Source organism: Artibeus jamaicensis, unplaced genomic scaffold (genome assembly GCF_021234435.1).
Source record: "Artibeus jamaicensis isolate MK-2021 breed Jamaican fruit bat unplaced genomic scaffold, CSHL_Jam_final contig_718, whole genome shotgun sequence".
NCBI lineage: Eukaryota > Metazoa > Chordata > Mammalia > Chiroptera > Phyllostomidae > Artibeus > Artibeus jamaicensis.
In genome coordinates this window covers 676,146-696,838 of record NW_026521936.1, presented here as the reverse complement: position 1 = coordinate 696,838, position 20,693 = coordinate 676,146, and the positions used below count along the sequence as shown (strand labels likewise).

General features: G+C 43.2%; 1 protein-coding gene across 1 annotated transcript in view; it reads right to left on the bottom strand.

Annotated features, from left to right (window-relative positions):
- CNTNAP2 (contactin associated protein 2) overlaps positions 1 to 20,693 on the bottom strand; it is a 1,645,556-nt gene that overhangs the window by 1,428,426 nt on the left and 196,437 nt on the right. The gene's annotated exons all lie outside the window — the stretch shown is intronic.

Genomic DNA, 20,693 nt, shown 5'->3' with positions numbered 1-20,693 from the left:
TCACTGCGAAAATGGGTATTGAGAACATTAGTAAGGAACCTTCAAGACTGCTTCTTACTAAGGAGATTTTAACATCTGCATTCATGACGTTTCACATCTTTGCACTCATTCTGTCCTCGATTAGAATCTTCTCCATCGATCCTATATAATAGGTCTTCTTTCTGATTACTCTGATTTCTCTAACTAGGGCAATAACCTCTTAAAAATTCTGTATGTGCAAAATTTTATTTAAGGAATGTTATTAAGGAATTGAACATGCCATATGTAATACTGCAATATAGCTAATATAACACAAGTATGTTTGTGTATGTATATAAAGTTACATGTTTACATTTTGTTTAGTCAAGTAGCAAAAGCATTCCTATAAAAAGTCCACTATCGCCACAATTATTAAGTATTTTGCTATAAGTGGTAACAATAGGCAAAGGGATAAAACAGCAGATACACACAGAAAGTGGATGAAGCAGAACTGTACAATTATAATCGTAATTATATTATGATTGCCTATGGTACTTAGAAAACTCAAATAGATAAGCATTACAATTTATAAGATAATGTAGTATGATGTGTAATATAAAATTAGAATTTTAGAAATTGTTAGCTATCACATATAATCTATATTCAGCCCTACCACACAATTGAGTTTACAGGATAACTCTACTATGAAGTTATAAAACTTACAGGAAATGTACATCCTCCACCTTAAATGCTTTGAAACTTTACTGAAGTACACATAAGACCTGGAAAAATGACTTTTGTCCATGCTGTACAAAATTCAAAATGAAAAAGTAACAATTATCACCAAATTTTACTATAAATATAAACAATTCCCACACAAGCATTGGCAAGTTCTCCTATTTGTCTTATTTTTGCTTTTGTTTTGAAACAAGGCAAACTAACACTAACATCCATATAGAAAATTTAACATGTATCAAGATACCAGGTTTGCAAGAGAACCTTGGAGTCCATTGCCTCTTACGCAAAGTTAAAAATGCATGTATTCATGCTTTGCCATTGCCTACAGAATACCTTTTTCATTTCCTTTCTCTCTTTTTTTGTTGGGAGGGGGCACTGACTATACCTTAGCCTTTTTCAAATGATTTCTTGCACTTATATTTTATCTGAAGAATCCTAAAATTGGCGTTCCAATTTTAATCAAAAAGGGAAAAAAGAGTGGTGACTAGCTCTACTGAATGTTATATTTAAGCACATTTTAATGTTAGATTAATTCAGTTTGATGCTGGTGTCTGAACAGATAAATGCATGATACAAAGAATAAAGTCCCAAATACACTGAAATGCACACATATTTACCTAGTGAATAGTACTGATGAAACTTAAGATCATTAAGAACCAATGTGTTTTTCAACAAATGGTCTTTATACAACAGAATAACAAACAACAATGAAACAAGATGAAAGCAAAGTGGGAGCTCTGTTTCACTTCTTACACCGGAATGCTAAATCCCAGATTTAGCGAAGATTTAGCCACGACTATAAATAAAATACACAAAAGTCTGCGTTTAGAAAAGCTTTTCTAAGCATCACCCCAAATTCGGAAGTTTCAAAAGACAACATGATAAAAAGAATAAATATCAGCAATCTGTGGTTGTCAGAACACTATAAACAAATTCCAAGATAAAGAGCAACTGATGATAAATGGGATCTATTATAAAAACCTTCCTTTCTTAACAAGCAAAGGACTTCGACATCAGCAAAAGGCAAAAATAACCAGATGCCAATACAGAAAATGAGTAAACAATGAACTACAGTCAAAGAGATTGAAGTGCCTTTTAAACCTAAGCTCTCTGTTCCATTGCACGTACGTAAAGAACAAAATCATTCATTTAAAATATAAATTATGGTTTGTAAGCATTCATATGGGTAAAAATTAAAATGTTCTATTTGGCAAACACTGTGTAACCTGCCTTGGAGTTCCACAGAGGCTCTGCCCCAGCCAACTTATAGACCCTCCAAAGCTGCTTTTCCAGGAGAATGGCTGCTGGTCTTCCCTCCTAAATCCAATCAAACAAGTAATAGCTGGCTTCAGATTAGAGTCACAACTTGGCTTCACCTGGGAATCTCCAAACCCAGCACAAATAGTAGCCATCTCAGGTTGCTCAGATCTCAGGCAGAGTGCCCCGGGCAAAATACAGGTGGGGACTGACCTTGGCCTGCACCAAGGGAGAAAGCACAAGGCCAATACACCCAGTCCACAGCTACAGACCATGTTGGAGCGCCACCAACCTGCCTCTGCACAGCTGATCCTCCACGGAGGATGAAGGTTGGTCACAGCCAGTCCTTGCAGCTGAGTAGCCTAGGTAAATCCCTCCCATTGATCTGTCAATAGCAACCAAGGCTCAACAACAAGAGGAAGGTGTACTCAATCCACACAAAGGGCACACCTTGAGTACCTACCTTGGGTGATAGGGAAGGCAGTGCCACTGGACCCTGCAGGACACCTACTACATTAGGCCATGCTACCGAGAAACAGTCAAAGCAGCTCTACTTAATACATAGAAACAAACACAGAGAGGCTGCCAAAATGAGGAGATAAAGAAATATGGCCCCAATGAAAGAACAGATGAAAACCCCAGAAAAAGAGCTAAACAAAATGGAGATAAGCAATCTATGAGATTTAAACTCTTTGAACAGAGTTCAAAACACTGTTTATAAGGATGCTCAAGGAACTTAGTGAGGGCATCAGCAGCATAAAAAAACCCAGTCAGAAATGAAGGATAATTGAAATAAAGAATAATTTATAGGGAAACAACAGTAGAATGGATGAGGCCAAGAATGAAATCAATGATTTGGAACATAAGGAAGCGAACACCAACCACACAGAACAACAATAAAAAAAAATTTAAAGAATGAGGTTAGTATAAATAGCCTCTGGGACAACTTTAAGAGGTCCAACAGTCGCTTCATAGGGGTACCAGAAGGAGAAAGAGCAAGAAATTGGAAATCTATCTGAAAAAATAGGGGAAAAAAATCCCTTCCCTAATTTGGTGAAGGAAATAGTCCAGGCAGCACAGACAGTCCCAATCATGATAGAGGCAAAGAGGCCCATGCCAAGATACATCATTATTAATAAAAGGCCAAAGATTAAAGATAAAGAGAGACTCTTAAATGCATCAAGAGAGAAGAACTTAGTTACCAGAAGGTTGCCAGATGGGAGGGGGGAGGGGTGGCTGGGTGAAGAGCTGAGGGGATTAAGAAGTACAAACAGGAAGTTACAGAATAGCCATGGGGATGTAAAGTACAGTATAGGAAATGGGGCAGCCAAAGAACTTATATTAATGACCCATGAACATGAACATGAACAATGGTGGGGGGAATGCCTGAGGGAGTGGGGGGGTGCTAGGTAGAAGAAAGCAAAGGGAAGAATATTAGGACCACTATAATAGCATAATCAATAAAATATTATTTTTGAAAAGTTTCACTTGGTATGAATATACCAAAATACAAACTAACACATTTAGGGGGAAATCATGAATTCCTACCTTGTTAACGGTTATTCTACAGCCCCTATCTATGAAAATAATGCTCACACCATTAACCTTCAATTTGTTAGAACATACCCAAAGGTATACTTGCAAAGATGTGTGTTTTACTTATTGTAACTAATGATTGTACAAAATATCAGTAACATTCTCTCAAAAAGAGTTATTTTATCATTAGATGCATACGTGATTGCCTGTGAGAAAGAGAATTTGGATTTAGGATTCAGGGGTGGGACAGTGACATTTCATCGCGTTCCTCTTTTGGCTGACTGATGTTTCACTAAGGGCACAGGTCACTTTTTAAAAATCAGACACACATGCTTTAGATGATGCTAGTAAAGAAAAAATGATCCAATAGAAAAGTGAAGAGTGGAAAAGTATGATAAAGTCAAGAGTTACTAGGCCGATTCACCAAATGTCTGAAAAGTTACTCTATGGAGTCTGTGTATTTGCAAGAGTCAAGACACAAACAAGCCTGTCGTGACGAGTGCATGACTATCTGCACAGTGACAACAGGATCGAGAACGAATATCAGTTTCTAAAATGAACACAATGATTTCTGCTCCACAGACGTGTCAGCTGAAACAGACAGTGCGTAACACACTTCTCTGGATCCTTACATTAGAAAGTAACACAATTTACAGAAAGCTCTCTTTTTTATGTAATGTTAGTAGTCCAAAGTTTATCTCAGGATGTTGAAAAAATTGGTTTTATAGAGGTGTACTATGGTGGATTTCAGGCTTTCTGACTGTAGGGCTTAATCTAGGGATGCAATTTAGAATAAGCGTCCATGGGTATTATTTTTCTCCGCTGAAGAATTGAGCAGCAGTAAATTCGATACTATAGTCCCTGACAATTACTTGGAATATAGCAATTGTATGTTCCAGGTAAATGCAGAGCTGCACAGATCGGCCAGTCTGGGGATAGGAGAATGATTTGTTTGTGAAAACTAAAGAGCCACTAGAACATAGATCTCAATGAAAGGCAATGAAAATGCCATCTTCCATTTGGATCATGTACGGCATGTGCAGTTTATAAAGCTCTCTAACAGAAATTGACATTTTATTTTTGACTGGAACAACAACTGTGAGTAGTGAGGGAAGCTGTTATTATGGAAGAAACTGACTTTGGGTGATGTGGTCAATTTCATAGGGGCAGATGAACAGCCAAGCCAGCTCGAAATGCTAGACTTTTGATGTCAAATTTGGGCTCTTTTCCTTATATCTAGTTTGCTGACCCCAATATATATTCATATACTCACATATATTCATATATATTCATATACACCAATATATATTCACACATATTCATATATATTCATGTATATCCATATATATTCATATACATCCACATTTATATTCATCTATAAAATAATACAATCATATAATAAACATAGTATGATATTTATACATATTTAAACATATATTTTTCATCCCCCAGGGATATTCTTTTTTTTTTTTTCCAGTTTATTTTTCCAGCTCTAAATATGATTAATTCTCTTATGCTTTCTAGGAAGTTTTTTGTTTTGTTTTTTTTTTACTTGGCTGAAATTTTGGATACAGACAGAGCTATGGTGGGGAAAAGGTGTGCAGTTGAGCAGTAATACACACACGTACAAATGTATGTAAGGACAGAACATACCTGACTGCTGATGAGGAAGGGAGGAGCCACTGGGGCCTGAGAAGAGAGATGATGTCTAACAGGTAGACACGTACCTGACAACACCACACTGGAGAGAGTTCAGAGAAAATATGGGAGGAGAGACTTTGCTTACTCCTCCTATGAAGGGAAAGCCGACGGACAGAAGTTGTAGCAGAGAATATTGGCCACTATAGGTCATAACCCTGCTTTCTCCCAAAAACAAGGCTAGGAGAACAGTTGTATGTATTCTATATTAACTTTTTTGTTAATAAAGCTAGCATAGCTTAGTCTCACAACGCTGTTAGTACTCAGAAGGAACATGTAATCAAATGCTTTCGTTTTTAAGTTTTGATAAATTTAAGTTCTGGGTTTTTCGAAAATTCAAAAATCTGATTGCCAAGAAGGCAATCAAGCTATGCACAAAATAAACTGAGGGTTTACATTCTTAAGTGATGCCAACATCTGACAGGGGAAAGTGGAATCAAATGTCTGGAAGCGTTGTGTAAATCGTTAAGCCTCTACATTGAGGAAGAATTCCATAGTGAACTTCTGCGTATTTGCTTTATCGTCACTACTAGATTGTACGCCTCTTAAGACTGAGACCATATTTTCCATTTCTCCCTCTTGTATACCACACTGCTTTGGCTATTGTCAGTGTCGTTTACAGCTTTCTAGATTCTTATATTAAAATTTTTTGATATATAAATATACAACCATTTCTATTTTCTGAATCACACGGGCACAGAGTGAAATGCTGAATTACGCTGGTTCTGCCACTTGAAACTTAAGTGAGTAGGTCAGTAAACCTAAAATAGTTTTCATAATAATTATCCCATGACATTTTCATGAAGATTAAATAACTCGTTTGAAGAACTTGGAAAATGTGACCAAACATCATTAGTAGTCACCATTAACTGATTTACTTGACTAAAGGGAGAAATCATGCACTGTTTTAAAAAAACACGGGAGATGGGAATGTTCTGGGTCTCAAAATACTGCATCTCACCCAAATAATGCGATAGTTTAACTGATAGTTTACAGAGCTGCTATTTGTATGTCCTTCATATCTTTGAAATTAGCTACAGTCTTTCAAAAAAAGATACAATTGAGAAGGCTTATGCCAGGTTTAACTTCATGATTTGACCCAACGAGATGTCCATATTCATCTAAAAATCAACTGTGATTTCCTGTCATTCTCCAAAACCAGATCTGAGCTGCAAGACCCCAGGTCCCCGTGAAGTACAACTTCTCATGCAGACAAAGGATGTATCTTGGCTCCAAATTGCTCTTCACATTTTTACATTCAGGACGTGACTGAAATACAGAACAATTTAAACTCTGGTCTCCCTGCAGAGAAATAAGTGATGGGCGCGATCTCCAGGACAGGCGGAGCTCTAGATGAATGGACCAGCTGAATACATACACACACACAAAACAAACTTGAGCACACTTCCTAAGTTCCTTCGGTCATCTTGGGCTCATCATCTGATGTCAAAAATTCCTTGTGTGGAGTAATTTCCTTTGAGGTTTTAATGGTGTTTGTGGGTTTGTTACCTATTACTGTTGTCTAACAAGTAATGTGATACAGGATCCCTCTTCTGTGAATTGAAAACCACTGGCTTACCTTGCACAGATATGTTTTTCAGATTATTAATAACTTAGCAAGATCAGGAAAAGAGTAGTATCAGATGCACATTACAAAAATCTAAATAACATTCATTTTTCTGGCACTTAGAAAATTCTGGATTCACATTATGAATACAAATCATTTTAAGAAAAAAATGCTCAGCTCTGAATTCTTCCTATGCAATAATGAGATAATAAATAGATCCAGCCGAATATGCATGGGTCACTTTTATCCATGTAAATAACCACCAGCATGCAAATATCTATTTATCATAATCCATATCTGTATCTACAATTATGTATCTAGCCACCCATCCAGCTATGCATTCACTCGTCCATCCATCTTCTGGGTCAAATCTAGTCAACTTCATAGTGAGAAGCTAACAGCAGCCACCCCATTATTATAGACACTGGCAGTGCTAATTCTTGTGTTACGATACAGCAATGATATAGGTCAAAAGGATTCTTTCATTTAGCATCATCAAGAATGGCCCTGCTGAGTACCCATTCAGGAAGTGGTGCAGGTACATGTTTAACAGGCAGTTAAACATGTACAGGACACTGACTAATTCATTCCCAGGTTTATGTTTCTTCTTAACCCAACTTTAAACAATTCTTTTGCAAGTGTTATCTCATTTCTGCCTCTGATGAGAGCAGCCCATTTGATTTCATGTTGGCTTTATGTTACATTACTAGACATTTCTTCTCCTCCAATGGCAGGTATCAAATAAGGGATTGGCTCAGAAACTGGAGAAGATCATGGGAATGATTTAAACAACAAACCCCCAGTGACTCACACTACCATATTATTAATCATTAATTGGTTCATCGTTTTCCTCATTTTTGCAGAATGAAGTAAATTCCAAGATTTGAGGCAACCCAAAACATTTATTTTATAAAAACACAAGCCTAGACAAGTAGCTGAAAAACACTGAAATAAAAATGTGTGTGTGTCTGCAGGTTTTAACAAAGAGATCCATTTTGACACAGGGATGTGAAAATTAAAGACCTGTGTGCCTTCCCTTTCTGCTTTGGAAGGGAGGAATTTAATTCTTCTTAGGGTCTCAGCCTGGGCCATGCACTTTGCGTGTTTGGAAATGCCATCCTGGGGAGCGTGTGTGAAGAATGAGGGGAGGAAAGGGAAGAAGGGAAACAGACCCAAGTCGTGTTCACACAGTAGCCACCATTCTGAGGGACAGATTTGTGACCTTGTGGGACCTCACAGGAACCCAGGTGAGAAATTCAGTGTGTGGGATAGGAGTTGTGATGCTGTTAGGTCACCCCTGTGTTAAGCTGTTTGATGTCCATGTTGAACAGGCTCCCACGGTACAAAGGCGGGTGTGAAGGATATTCAATGGTTCAGAAAAGGGAGTCAGAAAAAAAGTTGAAACAAACAAGCCACAAGTGTTCAGGATGCTGGACTGAAACTATAAAGTAAATAGTAAAATTAAACGAAAAACACAGTCTCCTTACATTGTAAGAATTTAAAGTTTCTCTTGGCATTTTACATTAAGAGCTCGGAAATCTGACAGCTGTTTAATTAGAAATATTTTACACGAAACCCTTTTTGTTAAATAGAAAAGAAATTTTTATCATACACATACATAACCTTTAAAAAATCACCACTGCTATTTTAAATTACATTTGTTCAACAAAGAAATCTTAGACTTCCTTTAAATTGCTTCTGTAGTACATATGTGTTAAGGGGAAAAAAAGCACAATTCCTTCTTTCATTGTGTTTTTCCTTACATAATCGGCTGGGTCTGATCACCTTACCATCCCAATTAAGTTAATCTGGCACTTTGAAAATTCTGTGTAAAAAGCTAATTGCATATATGCAAAGTTCTCATTAAGAAAATCTACACTAGTCACACAGAGTTCTTTGACTTAACTTTTTGTCTGGAAAAACAATTATATCTGATTTCCATGATTTTAATGGTTGCCATCTCCACCGGAAATGCCACCAAGTCCTCAGTGAACCAATTCATAATCAACGTCATGTGTTTTACTTTGAAATGCGTCCGTCCCCTAAAGCAACGGAGCCTCAGGTCCAGCAGAAACAGCACTCGACTGGGTGTCAGGAGACCGGAGTTCTGCTCTGAGCCCTGCCAGCAGCCAGGGGTGTCCAGGGGGGACGGCCGGGTCAGCCCTCCAGCCTGGACACCCACTTTCTGGTCAGCCATTAAAAGTTTAGTTCTAGAAGCAGATTTAGCATCAGGGTGATCTTCCTCTGATTTCAGCTCCAAACACCGAGTGCATCAGAGATTTGGGGCAAATCATGTAATTTCTCCGACTCTCCGTTCCATCAGCATTTAACTAAAAATTTAAAAATACTGATTCGGGGCTGTTGTTGTTTGTTTTGCCTCTGAGACCCAAATCAACTTAGGTAAAGCACTGGCGGAGAGGGTGGCCCATTATAAGCAGCACTAGATTTTCTTATTATTCGCCCTTTTGCAGAATGCAGAGCAAGAAGCCACTGGCAGAAGCTCTCTGCTACCCAGTCACACAGCCTTTCCTCACGGATGTGAAGGCCTGGACTTCCCTCGTCCACCCAGGGCTGAACTTGGGCTTCCCACGTCTCCCATAACCCCTGGCCTGCTTTGTCTCCGCCAGGACACTGACCTGTGGATCCCGAAGTCTCGCTCTTCTCTCATCTGCACAGACACACGCTCTACTGCTTTATCCGACGTGTGTGTGTGTGTGTGTGTGTGTGAGTGTGTGTGTGTGTGTGTGTTCTCTCCCCGACACCCTATCTCCCTGCAGCTGTTTCGCTCTTTTGTCACCACGACATTGCACAGAGCTGTCCACACAGTCCACCTCCACTTCCGCTCTCATCCACTCCTCACCCCACCTGTCAGCCGCTCCTACACTGGTTCCTGCAAACTCCTCTGTCCAGGGTCCTGAACAGTCCCCATGATGTGACCCAGCAGACAGACTTCTCTGTCATCTCACTCCCTCTGGGCACCAGGCAGCAGCACCCAGCCCTCACTTTGCCTGAGGACAGTCCCTCTTAGCTCCCTGTCACTTCTCCATCCTGAGTTTCCTGCTGTTAGGAGTTGACTGATTGCCAGTTTCTTGGCTAGATCCATTTTCCTACTCAGCCTGCCCTGCTTGGGGGGTCAGCCGGGGCTCAATCCTGGTTCTTCTCTGAAAATTAACCCCCCCTAGAAAAAAATCTTAGTTCCATTTCATAGTGTTATTGGAAGTATCATCAATGCTGAGTCCTTCAAAAAGTGCCTGGTACATAACAAGTGCATAAGTATTTAATATTATTGCTATTTTTACAGTAATTAGGTCGTCACTCCCCTCCTTGAACCCTTCTCGCACTGCACCCAGAATAAACTCAGCATCTTTCTGTCAGCCTAGCACATCCTGCATTGCCTGACACCAGCTTCCCCCTCAATCTCCATTCATATCCTCTGTCCCTGCCTTGTCCATTATCTTCTCATCACATGGAAAGATTTTTTCTTTTCAAGCTTCTCAGACACGACATCTTTCTTGTCTCCGGGATTCTGCACACATCCACCCACCCTGCTTCCCTAGGCAGCTCCTTCACACCCGTTAGGGTCCAGTGTGAGCACATCTCCCTTTTCTTACACACTGGTCCATGAACAGATAACCAGGGTAGCTCCCCACCTCCCGACCCCAGTCTTCTACCTGGACCCTTCTTTGTCTCCTTCCTAGCACCCATCACAATGGAACAGCTGATGTTGATGGTTTTTTGTTCTTCTCTGCCAAAGCGTAAGGTTCAAGAAGGCAGGGATTCTGTGTTTCTCTGCGCTGTCCTGTGCCCCACACTGCAAGGCCCTCAAAGCTATTTGTGCAAGATTAAGTAAGAGAAGGTATTGGAGAGTAGTTGCTCCCCCCAATGTAAAGTACATCTTTAAATACATCCACTGAGGAAGGACCTTATAAACAAGTAATCAGGCAACATTAAAAACACACTGGCAGGTGATGCCAGAGAGAGAGTCTGCTGGCCTTGACCTGTGTGGCTCAGCAGGTTTGGCACGGTCTCACAAACCGAAGGGTCTCCAGCTCCATTCCAGGTCAGGGCACATGTCTGGGTTGGGGGTTCGATCCCCAGTCGGGGCACATGCAGGAAGCAACCCATCAGTGTTTCCTTCTCACATCAGTGTTTCTCTGTCTTTCTCCCTCCCTTTCCCTCTCTCAAAGGAGGGGAGGGAGGGAGGGAGGGAGGGAGGCCTTTTGCATTTCTGCACTTACCGTATTTTTTAATGAATGAAGAAAAGGATTGCTACTATTTGTAACATGTCTGTGTAGTACCACAAATTTTTCTTGCTTCTAAATAAAATGGAGTATCTTCTTTTCCCCATGTTTACAAATTAGAAAAAAATTAAGTCTCTTTTTTATTTGCAGAATGGTACTTTGTTTAATAGACAACATGGATTTCACACAGATCCAGGATCAGGCTGACTGCTCACCTCCCACACCTTCCGTCTCCTCCACTAGAGATGTCTGCTGGTCTCCAACACCTTCCATATTCTCTGATATGGCCTCCTGCTTGGCTCTGATACCTCCTGTGTCCTTGGATCAGGCCTTCTGCTCACCTCCCACACCTTCCATTTCCTCCGACCAAGCCTTCTGCTTGATTCCCACTTCCCATCTCCTCCACCAGGCTGTCTGCTGGCCTCCGACAACTTCCACGTTCTCTGGCCTGGTCTTCTGCAGTCTCCCATGTCTTTCCTCTGCCCAGACCTGGCCTTCCCGCTGCCCACACCTTCTCTGCTCTGAACTGGTCCTGTGTTTGGCTCCCACACCTCCTGTCTCTTCCTAACAAGCCTTCTGCTTGACACCCACACTTTACATCTCCTCCACCAGGGACGTCTGCTGGCCTCCAACACCTTCCATGTCCTCTGTCTAGGCCTTCTCATTGGCTCCAACATCCTCCCTGTCCTCCGACCGGGCCTTCTGCTACACTCCATCATTTTCCTTCTGCCCCAGCTGGGCCTTCTGCTTGGCTCCCACTCCTGTCTGCCAGGACCTGGCCTCCTGTTTCCCTCCCACACATTCTGTTTCCTACAACCTGGCCTGCTGCTCCCCTCCCACCCCGTCCCTTTCCTCCGACCGGGCTGCCTGCTCTGCTCTCCGTTCCTCCATTGCCCTTGGGCAGACGTCTTTCTGCTCAGCCTCCAGTGAGGTGGCTTCTGGAACACCAGAGGCAGGGACAGGGAATTCTGTGGTGTTTCTAGAGAAGCTCTTTTCTTTTTAGCTGACCTTACTTCCCTTTCTTTCTTTTTTGGGGGTGACCAGTGTTTCAACCAGGCCAGACCTGTCTGCCCCCGTGGGCTGGTCTGAGGAGTTTCAGACGCATGTGTAACTGACACTCATGGGTGTCTCCTTCTCCACAATCCAGATAAACTCCTTCCCATGAGAGTGACCAGCCCACAGGACATTTAATGCTGCTTCTCTGCACAGATCTCCCTGAGATAACTCAGTGTGCCCGGCTGGTCCTCAGTGTCACGCTCTGAGCCACCCTGCTCCCTGCTGGGACTCCGAGGCCTCTCCTGGGTGTGTGGAGGGTGTCCAATGTGTCAGCCTCCAAGGGCTGGTTCTTGGGAAAACCATGTGGTGACATGTGACTGCAAGATGCCACAGACCTGGCCACTGGTGTGGATTCAGGGGCTGTTGCTTTTGAATGCCCTGCTCTTTAGAAAAGTCTAAGTCAGTGTCACTCAAGTTTAAGATTTTGTCCACCTCAGGTTGGTCAAGGTCATTGTCATGAAGGGTTAAGACACACAGCCCATGCCTCTGCTCCCCTCACCACGGTCCTCCAGCAGGTCACTGTACGAGGCATTGTGGTCCTCACTCAGCGCACTCCCCCAGTTGTCGGGGACAGCAGTCTTCCCTGTACCGGAGGTGGCGGAGGCTCTGTCTGCGGTATCATGTCTCACTGAAGACTCTCCAAAGAGGGAAGTGAGTTCCTCTCCAAACATCCTACAGCAAATTTCCATCAGAAATTGAATAAGCAGAGTACTCCTGTTTTACAAATTCGTTTTCTTGGTCTAAGCTGAAGTAAGTAGGAGTCCAAAGCATGCTGGGAGTGATGCACACACTAAATTAAACGCGGTCATCTGACCGAATGAGGAATGCTGTTTGATGAAGTGCAAGGCCCCGAACAGGGGCTGCAGGAGAACGACACCGGCTCTGGAAGCTGGTCCAACAGTCTCTGAATTCTGTTTATTTCCCGTTCATCACTTTCTGGATCCATTACGGAGACCCAGGGATCATAGAGATCTGATGACAGAGCACTTCCAGGAATATTTTTCAGGAAATCTTTGAAAACAGAGGTGATCACAAAAAGATTCATGGTCTTTGACTCCAGAATTTAGTTTCTCCTTCAGCTCTGCAAGGTTCCACGCTGACAGACGGTCTAAATATTCCTTTGGTGAGGGGTCCTTCCTGATGAACACAAACAAGCTTGTCCCAGACGGGTCTGTGCACACGGTCATGCCTGCAGAGATCTGGCAGAGACCCTCCAAAGAGCTGTCCTGGCACAGGAGAGGCTGGTGACATGGACACGTCATCAGTGCCACAGTGCCACCCAAAGAGCCACTTGGGGAGAGAGCTGCTACTTTGAAGACCCTTCTCCTTTGAAAGGTCTTTTGCCCTGAGCCCCTGAGGTGCTGGGCCACAGCCAGGCGTCTGGGCTTCGGGGTGACCTGGCACCACGTCTCCCGGGGCAGCTGTTCCATGAGGCAGAGCCCTTGGAGGTTGAAAGGGCTGGTGGCATCCTCCGAGCCTTGAGGGGGAGTGCGGTGGCTGGAAGATGACTCATGTTGATCCCGTAGGGACATTCACATCCAGTAAGTGGACACGACGGTGCCTTTTCTTTGCCAGAATTGACCCAACACTGGTCATCCCTCTCAGAGCCAGTCATGCTTAGCCTTGGCAGTGACATGTGGGTAACGTCATTCGCTGTATCTGAACCCCTCACTGTTACGGTTTTGGAATAGGCACCACGCCAGACGTCCTTGGTGAAAATTTGGAGGGAAATGGTCCTCAGATGGCCCCTCTTTTTCTCTAGACTCATGTGCCTCCGAAGGAGAAAGAGCCATCTGTCTGCGGTATGTCCCCATCTATGCTGGGGAACTGAGAGTGGCCATCTGTCCCCATCTATGCTGGGAAACTGAGAGTGGCCACCAAGTTCACTGAGGGCCAGGCCAGGACACGATGGTGCGGCATCAGGGTTAGCTCCTCCGACTTCATTCACGCAGCTTTCCATCCACATGTCACTCAGATTCATTTTACTGTCCACCTTCCACCTGTTACTGCATGTGGTTTGGGCCGCCACAAGCAGATCCCCCGAAGGGAAAAGGTGTCGCCCCACCTCTGCAGGCCTCTCTGGAGCTCTGCCCGCCCTCAAGCAGCAGAGGGGGAACCAGTGCGGATGGAAATGCACGCGTGTCCAGAATAGCAGAAGGCTGGGCGGGCTCTACCCTGGAGATGGAGCGCACCCCTGCCTCCTGCGAGTGCTTTCATTTTCTTCATCTCGGTGGCTGGGAGTCCTCCCGGACCCCGCCAGCCCTGATGACCTGGAAGCTGATGCCTGGGGACCTGAGGGGAGACCCTGGTCTGGCACCTAGAAGGGCCCAGAGAGACCCTGCCCCAGTCTTGGCCCCGCCCCCTGGGCGGGGGGCGGGGCTGCCTGCCTACCTGGAGGTGGGGGGAGAGGAGGGCCAGGCTGCTGCTGGGTGCACTCCCAGGGTGGTGACCTTCAAAGGCTCAAAGGCACAGAGTACACAGAGTCGCAGAGAGATCCGGGAGAAGGCGAAGGGTGCTGGGTGATCTAGGAGAGGCGGTTTGGGGTGTGGTCCTGGGGGCGGTTGAGGCGGGCACTTGTAGAATTATAAGAGGGTCTGTCCTTAAACTACCAAGGCGAAGGTGTCTCGTGCCCAGGTGACATACGGTGGAGGGGGAGGCGCGTGGTTCCCTTAGTGGCCTCGCAGGGCGGCTGGCGTCCTCACCTTCTTGCTGCAGGGCCTCCCTCCTGTAGACATGACCTTTGGGGGCAGGAACTCAGAATCTCTCAGCTGCAGGGCTCCCTGGGGGTGAGCTGAGTCCCAGCCCTTCACCTCCCCTGGCAGGCCCATCAGCAGTGAGAGAGTAGGGCGCCTTGGGCACCACCTCTGGACCCTGTGAATGTGGGGAGGACCTCGGCCTTGTCCTTTCTTTAGTCCCAGTCCCAGGACACGCTGGCTGAGCCTCCCTGAGCTGCCGCAGCCGGGCTGCGGGAGGCAGAGGGTTGGGACCCAGCCGCCACTGCTGGGCAACGCAGGCGGGCAGGACTCCCCCGGTATACCAGCCATAACCGGTATCTTAAATATTCTAAATATTCGATTCCATGTGCTTATATTTACTTACCGGCTTGTCGAGCATTCGACTGTAGCCTCTGTAGGCTTCTGACAGTCCAGTCGTGAGAACTGCATTAAACATTGGGAAAGCTTAGCCTGTGCATCAGGCGTAATCCAACATCCCACTTAAAACGTGGATCTCATCCTGGAGAGAACCATTGGGAGCCATCTACTCTCTACCGAGAGCAATCCAACCCTTTGTGGCAAATCAGTCCTGCAGCGCAGCGAGGTGCCAGAGGTGATTTACCTCCCGGGGGCATGGATCGCTACCCTAGAAACCTGGAAGACTGAATTTACCTCCTACGGTGAACACGAATACTAGACAAGGCTGCGTAGTGTATTTCAGAGCAAAGCAGGATGAGGACAGAAAAGAAAAACAGCTTAAATTTGTACTATCACGCATAGTCAGGTCAAAACAAAAAGGTCCTCTAGCTAAGATGCCATTTTTCTCCCACAGGTATTTTGGGAATTTGTACTTTTTGGACTTAGTGCCTTCTTCCTCTGCTTCATAGTCAGGATCCTGCTGTACAATATTGACACCTTTGCAATTAGCACATAGGGCATGGAGACAGTCTCACAGATCGTGGTGCTGTATGACCATTTACAATAAATAATTTTTTGTGAAAATCTATGAAAAGGGAAGAAAAAAGAATAAAGCAAGTGTAGAGTGTTCTGAGTTGCCTGGATCACACATGACCATGAACTGGAGTCACTATTTTGCTTCATGCACTTAGGGAACAAGGACAGTTACACATGGAGAGGGTGCATTAGTCATCCATCGATTTCCTTGAAGGTGAAAATAAACTTGAGAATTCCCGTTAATATCACAATATACTATTATGCCAGTAGAAAACATTGTGGTTTTCACATTTTTAATTTTATTAAATTTTCTGGAGTGACGGTACTTCCTAAAATTGTATAGGGTTCAAGTGTACAATTCTATGATCCATGAATGTTGCACTGTGTGTGCAACACTCAAAGTCAGTTTTCCTTCCGTCACCATGTATTTGACCCCATTTTTCCTTTCTACCTCCGCCAAACCTCCTTTCCCTCTGGCGTGTCCCCCAATCTGTTGTGTCCCTGAGTTTTTGTTGGACTGTCATTTGTTCATGTGTTGCTTTCCAATTTATGTCCCACATTCCAGTGAAATCATACAGGTCTTGACTTTTTCTGTTTCACTTAGCACAGTGCTCTCAAGATGTATCCCAATGGCTGCAAATGCAGGATTTCATGCGACATTTTTAAAGCCACAGAAAACCACTGGAGCTGCTAATGATTGAACTGGACTTGGGGGGTCTAAGACCTACACATTTGATCCTGAAAAGTACCTTTTGGAGCTGAAGGTCTTTTGGGCCAATGGGGTTTCTAAACTTGTAGATTAACATCGAAATAAGCTGTTTTCCAAATTCAACAAAAAGGGATCCCCTACCCTCCTCGATGCCCATAGCACTTGGATTTCCCATGTGGCTTTCTGCATTATTCTCCGATGTGAATACTGCACATGTTTTTTCAGAAACAGAGGTCTGTCTCCTGCTCGTATTTGTGTTACCTGTGGCATTTCTACACTGGAGTGGCGGGTTCTCAAAAATATGAATGAATCAATTAAAGTCTTAGGTTCTTTCCCTGCTGTCAAATGCAGAAAAAGATATTATTATTTTAGGGTGATAATCTCCTTCACTGAAAGTCAAATGTACCCAGCTAGAACCTGAAGAAAGAGAAGGAGTTAGAGGGCAAGGAGGCAGGGGAAGGGTGTTGCTGTCAAGGGCGACAGGCACTTTCAAGGCTTAGCACTGGAAAGAAAATAGGGCCATTTGAAAGTAGGTCGGAATGGCTGTGGCCTAGATTACTGCGTCAGGGAGAGAAGTGGTGGACATAAAGCAGAGAGAAGTGAATGTGCCTCCGCCACTGGCGTGCCTTTTATTTCATGTGAAGAGTTTTGCATTTTATCCTAAGATAATCTGGAACCCTTTAGCTGGGAGAGCTTTTCAGATTTGTAAATCAAAGAGAACAGCTGGAGTACAGAACTCTCCTTGGATGGGAAGAGAATATAGACATTACTAAATTTGTCTTTGCTACTATCATAATGTTTATCCCTGCAGCCCAAGGTCAAAAGCTCACACCTGTGCGTGTGAGCACATACACATCCATGTAGAATATCTCCTCCAAACTCACTTGGGATACCTACATGCTATTCCCTTATTAAAATTCAGGTTTACCTGTTATTTATCCAATCCTACAATAATCTCAGAATATTTTAGCAGAAGAAATATCAAACTATTCCCATGTTGTTTTTTTTCTAAAATTCTACAAAAAGCACATAAAACTCTACAGGTGTATTAACATTCAGTGGTGTGCCACCTGTAATTAGTCATGGCAATCTGCCAAAGAACAAGAGTTTGCTCTAAGGTAATAAAGAAAAACATTTTGTTTGTCCATTAGAATGCTCTCTGGCTCCAGAAAATTCAAGAGTTAGGAGTTAAGGCATGGGGGGAGTCAGATGGGTCTTAGAAATGAGGGGACCCGATCTCATTTCCACAGGTAAGATTATGGAGGTCTCAGAAACGACAGTCACTTCCCTGCTCGTTGTCCTTACATCCACTGCATGGATGCAGAGGAGAAGCTTTTGCAAGTTTTGAGAGATTTCCCCCCACTACCCAGACTTACCACATGGAACAACCTACCTACCGCCTGCTGGTGTCTCTGTGCCTTATGCTGAATTACACACGATAGCTCTGTGAACTTTTACACATACTCCTTCTTTCTAAATTACTGAGTCATTCCTCTGACCTTGGAATCCCTTCTACAGCACAATAAAAGTAAATGAAACCACAGCTTCTTTCTATCATAAAATCCTCTTTTTAATTGAGCTCAACCAATGAAAGCAAAATGGCAGCTTCCCAGACAAGATTCAGACACTTCTCACCTCTGTTGGCCTCAGGTAGTGAGGTGATGGGTACATAAAGCACCTGATTTTCCTCACCTGTGGAATCACCATCTCCAAAGGCCACCCCCAGTTCCACAGCCCCAGGAGAGAGGAGATAAACCAATGTGTTCCCTTCATTCATGTGTAGAGTCTGTTTCTTAATGTAAAATCACTTCGAGTTCAGTGATTAATAGATATATCATTATTTTAGACTGCCCTTTCTTTGGAAGTATCAAGAAAAAAAGGAGAGATAACTCTTTTAAAACTGGTAACACTAAAATAATGAATTCTATTCAACAATTTTTAGCCAGCTGTTATCAAAACTCTGCCCCTATTAATACGATCTTTTATCCAATATGCCTAATCCAGCTGTAATGATTTCTTTTGATCTTTCTTTCATTAGACTCCACGGGTCTACAACCCTTTAACGTTATTCTTTTTCCCAAACTGAGCCTGAGTGTCTGATCCCCAGTCAAGCAGTGTTCTGAAGAAGTCAGTTTTGCTGACCTTGAACAAGATGTTATTAATGACCTCGATCATTGCAGCTGGATGTTGTTGTCACAAGCCAGGAAGCTGTGCTGGATGAGATGACAGAAAACAAGGCAGAACTGTTTTCTGTGTGGAAGCTGTAGCCATAAGCAGTGACTTGGAGAAATGCCACTTCAGCGGGCTCCCAAGTTGTCATGCTTAGTGCCTAAAGGACCCTTGAAAGTATAATGTTTGCAGAAAGTGTGTGTGAGTGTGTATGTGTGTGTGTGTGGATCAGAAGAGGTTTGCAAAGATCTAGTCAAGTTAAAACACCATATAAATCACTGTTTTGTATAATAGCTCTACTTCCACTTACAAACTCTCTAAAGAACCCCTAACTGTGCAGTTTAGATGAAACAAATAAAACAAGAAAAATAAATGGACGTATCTGCCAATTATACATCATTTCCTCCTAATAATAATTTAATCTTTTTTCACCTTCAAATTAGAAGTCAAAGAATCTCCTTTGTATTGACTTTCATCAGCTTTTTAAAAAAGCAGTTCTTAAAAAGCAGTTTTTTATTGATGTTTTTAAAAGCAGTTTAAAATATTTTTTAAAAGCAGTTTTTATTGATGTTTTCCAAACACCTACAGATAAGACAACAAGTCCTTCAAATGCTTAATTCATAGCATCTACATTAAGGGTTAGAACTATTTTTTGGCTGCCATAAGCATATTTAATATTTTTATCACCTTGCTCAGTTGGGCCTCACCTACTTCACTTTTTTCCCTCTGAACATTTCTGGAACTTAATGTTCCTTTAATTAGAGCTGGGATCAGAAGGAAACACCTCTTCACTCTCTGTATGTAAAAGAGGGAGGTACCCAGGGGCTACCTGTGTCTGGTGGCACCTTGAGGCTATTAATCAGGACACCAGAGGGACAGGACTAGGAAGGTGGACCTGCGGGGCTCTGTCAGCAGGAAGCTAAAGATTGGTGACCAGCACCCTACCAGTTATACCCCAGGAACTCACATTCATACCACGTACGCAGAATATTAGAAGTTCTGCCTCAGTTAGGTTACCATCCCAGAATCTCCTGTTGACGGTCTTCAAACAACAGTGTAGACTTTCAGCTATACTCCATCTGATGTCAATGGACAGAGCTGCCCAGAAAGGAAGATAATCACTTGATTTTGCAAAAGTCTGTAACATGGGTGTTTAGGTGCATGTTATTTCTATGTGTTCTTGATTGAGACTTTTAGCCAGAAAGGGTTGTTTTTCTTGTTGAAAATATACAGCTAAGTCAAGGGCCCAATTGTTCACCACGCCAGGAGGGTGAATAAGGATATTCATATACCAGCCCCATCACCGCACTGGGCAAAGATGAAAGCAATGCTCATACGACAGGGAGAACTCAGGAAACCCACGGGGGACTGAAGAGTGGAAGAAGTACTAGCTTGATGACCACGTACTTCTGTCCCTCAGTCGCCCTCCACCAGCTGACAAACCCAAGAGCAAAGACCTGATGGAATAAAACAGCATCAACTACAAAATGAAAACAAGCAGGACAAAAGCACCGTGGAGGATGCACATTGATACAATCATAAAATAGGATTTTATTTAAATAGGGATAAGGCAGGGAGCAGGACTCCTTGGAATTCTATTCTGACAGAAACTCCAAACATCATCTGCATGAGTTTTACACATTACGGAAGACATTTATCATCACAGTTGCAGGCACAAGTGGCTCATGACCAGAGACAGTTTTGAGGTGGCCAATACCCACAAGGAACGTGATTAACTGATGTTAAATAATGCAGGCAGCCGCTGTGGGGGGCTTCCTGGACTTGGATGAAAGAATATCTAGAAGGTGGCTCCTGTGTAATTGGAACCCCATGCTGCTGAATGACATTTTCTTCCATTATCTGGCATGATTAGCATGGCCCCCTATGGGTCAGCTAATTAGACATAAATCTGTTAACCAAAAATAACTTTTTATGGACTTCCATTGCTTAAGCCAAGCGTTTGCATAGTTCAATCATCATCCTATTTATCATGTAAAACACAGTCTCAGTTCTTCTTTATGGGTAAAGAAGAATTAAAGAATGGATATAAGAAAACAGTTGGCAAGGCTTTGTTTTGACGTGTGTGGAATTTGAAC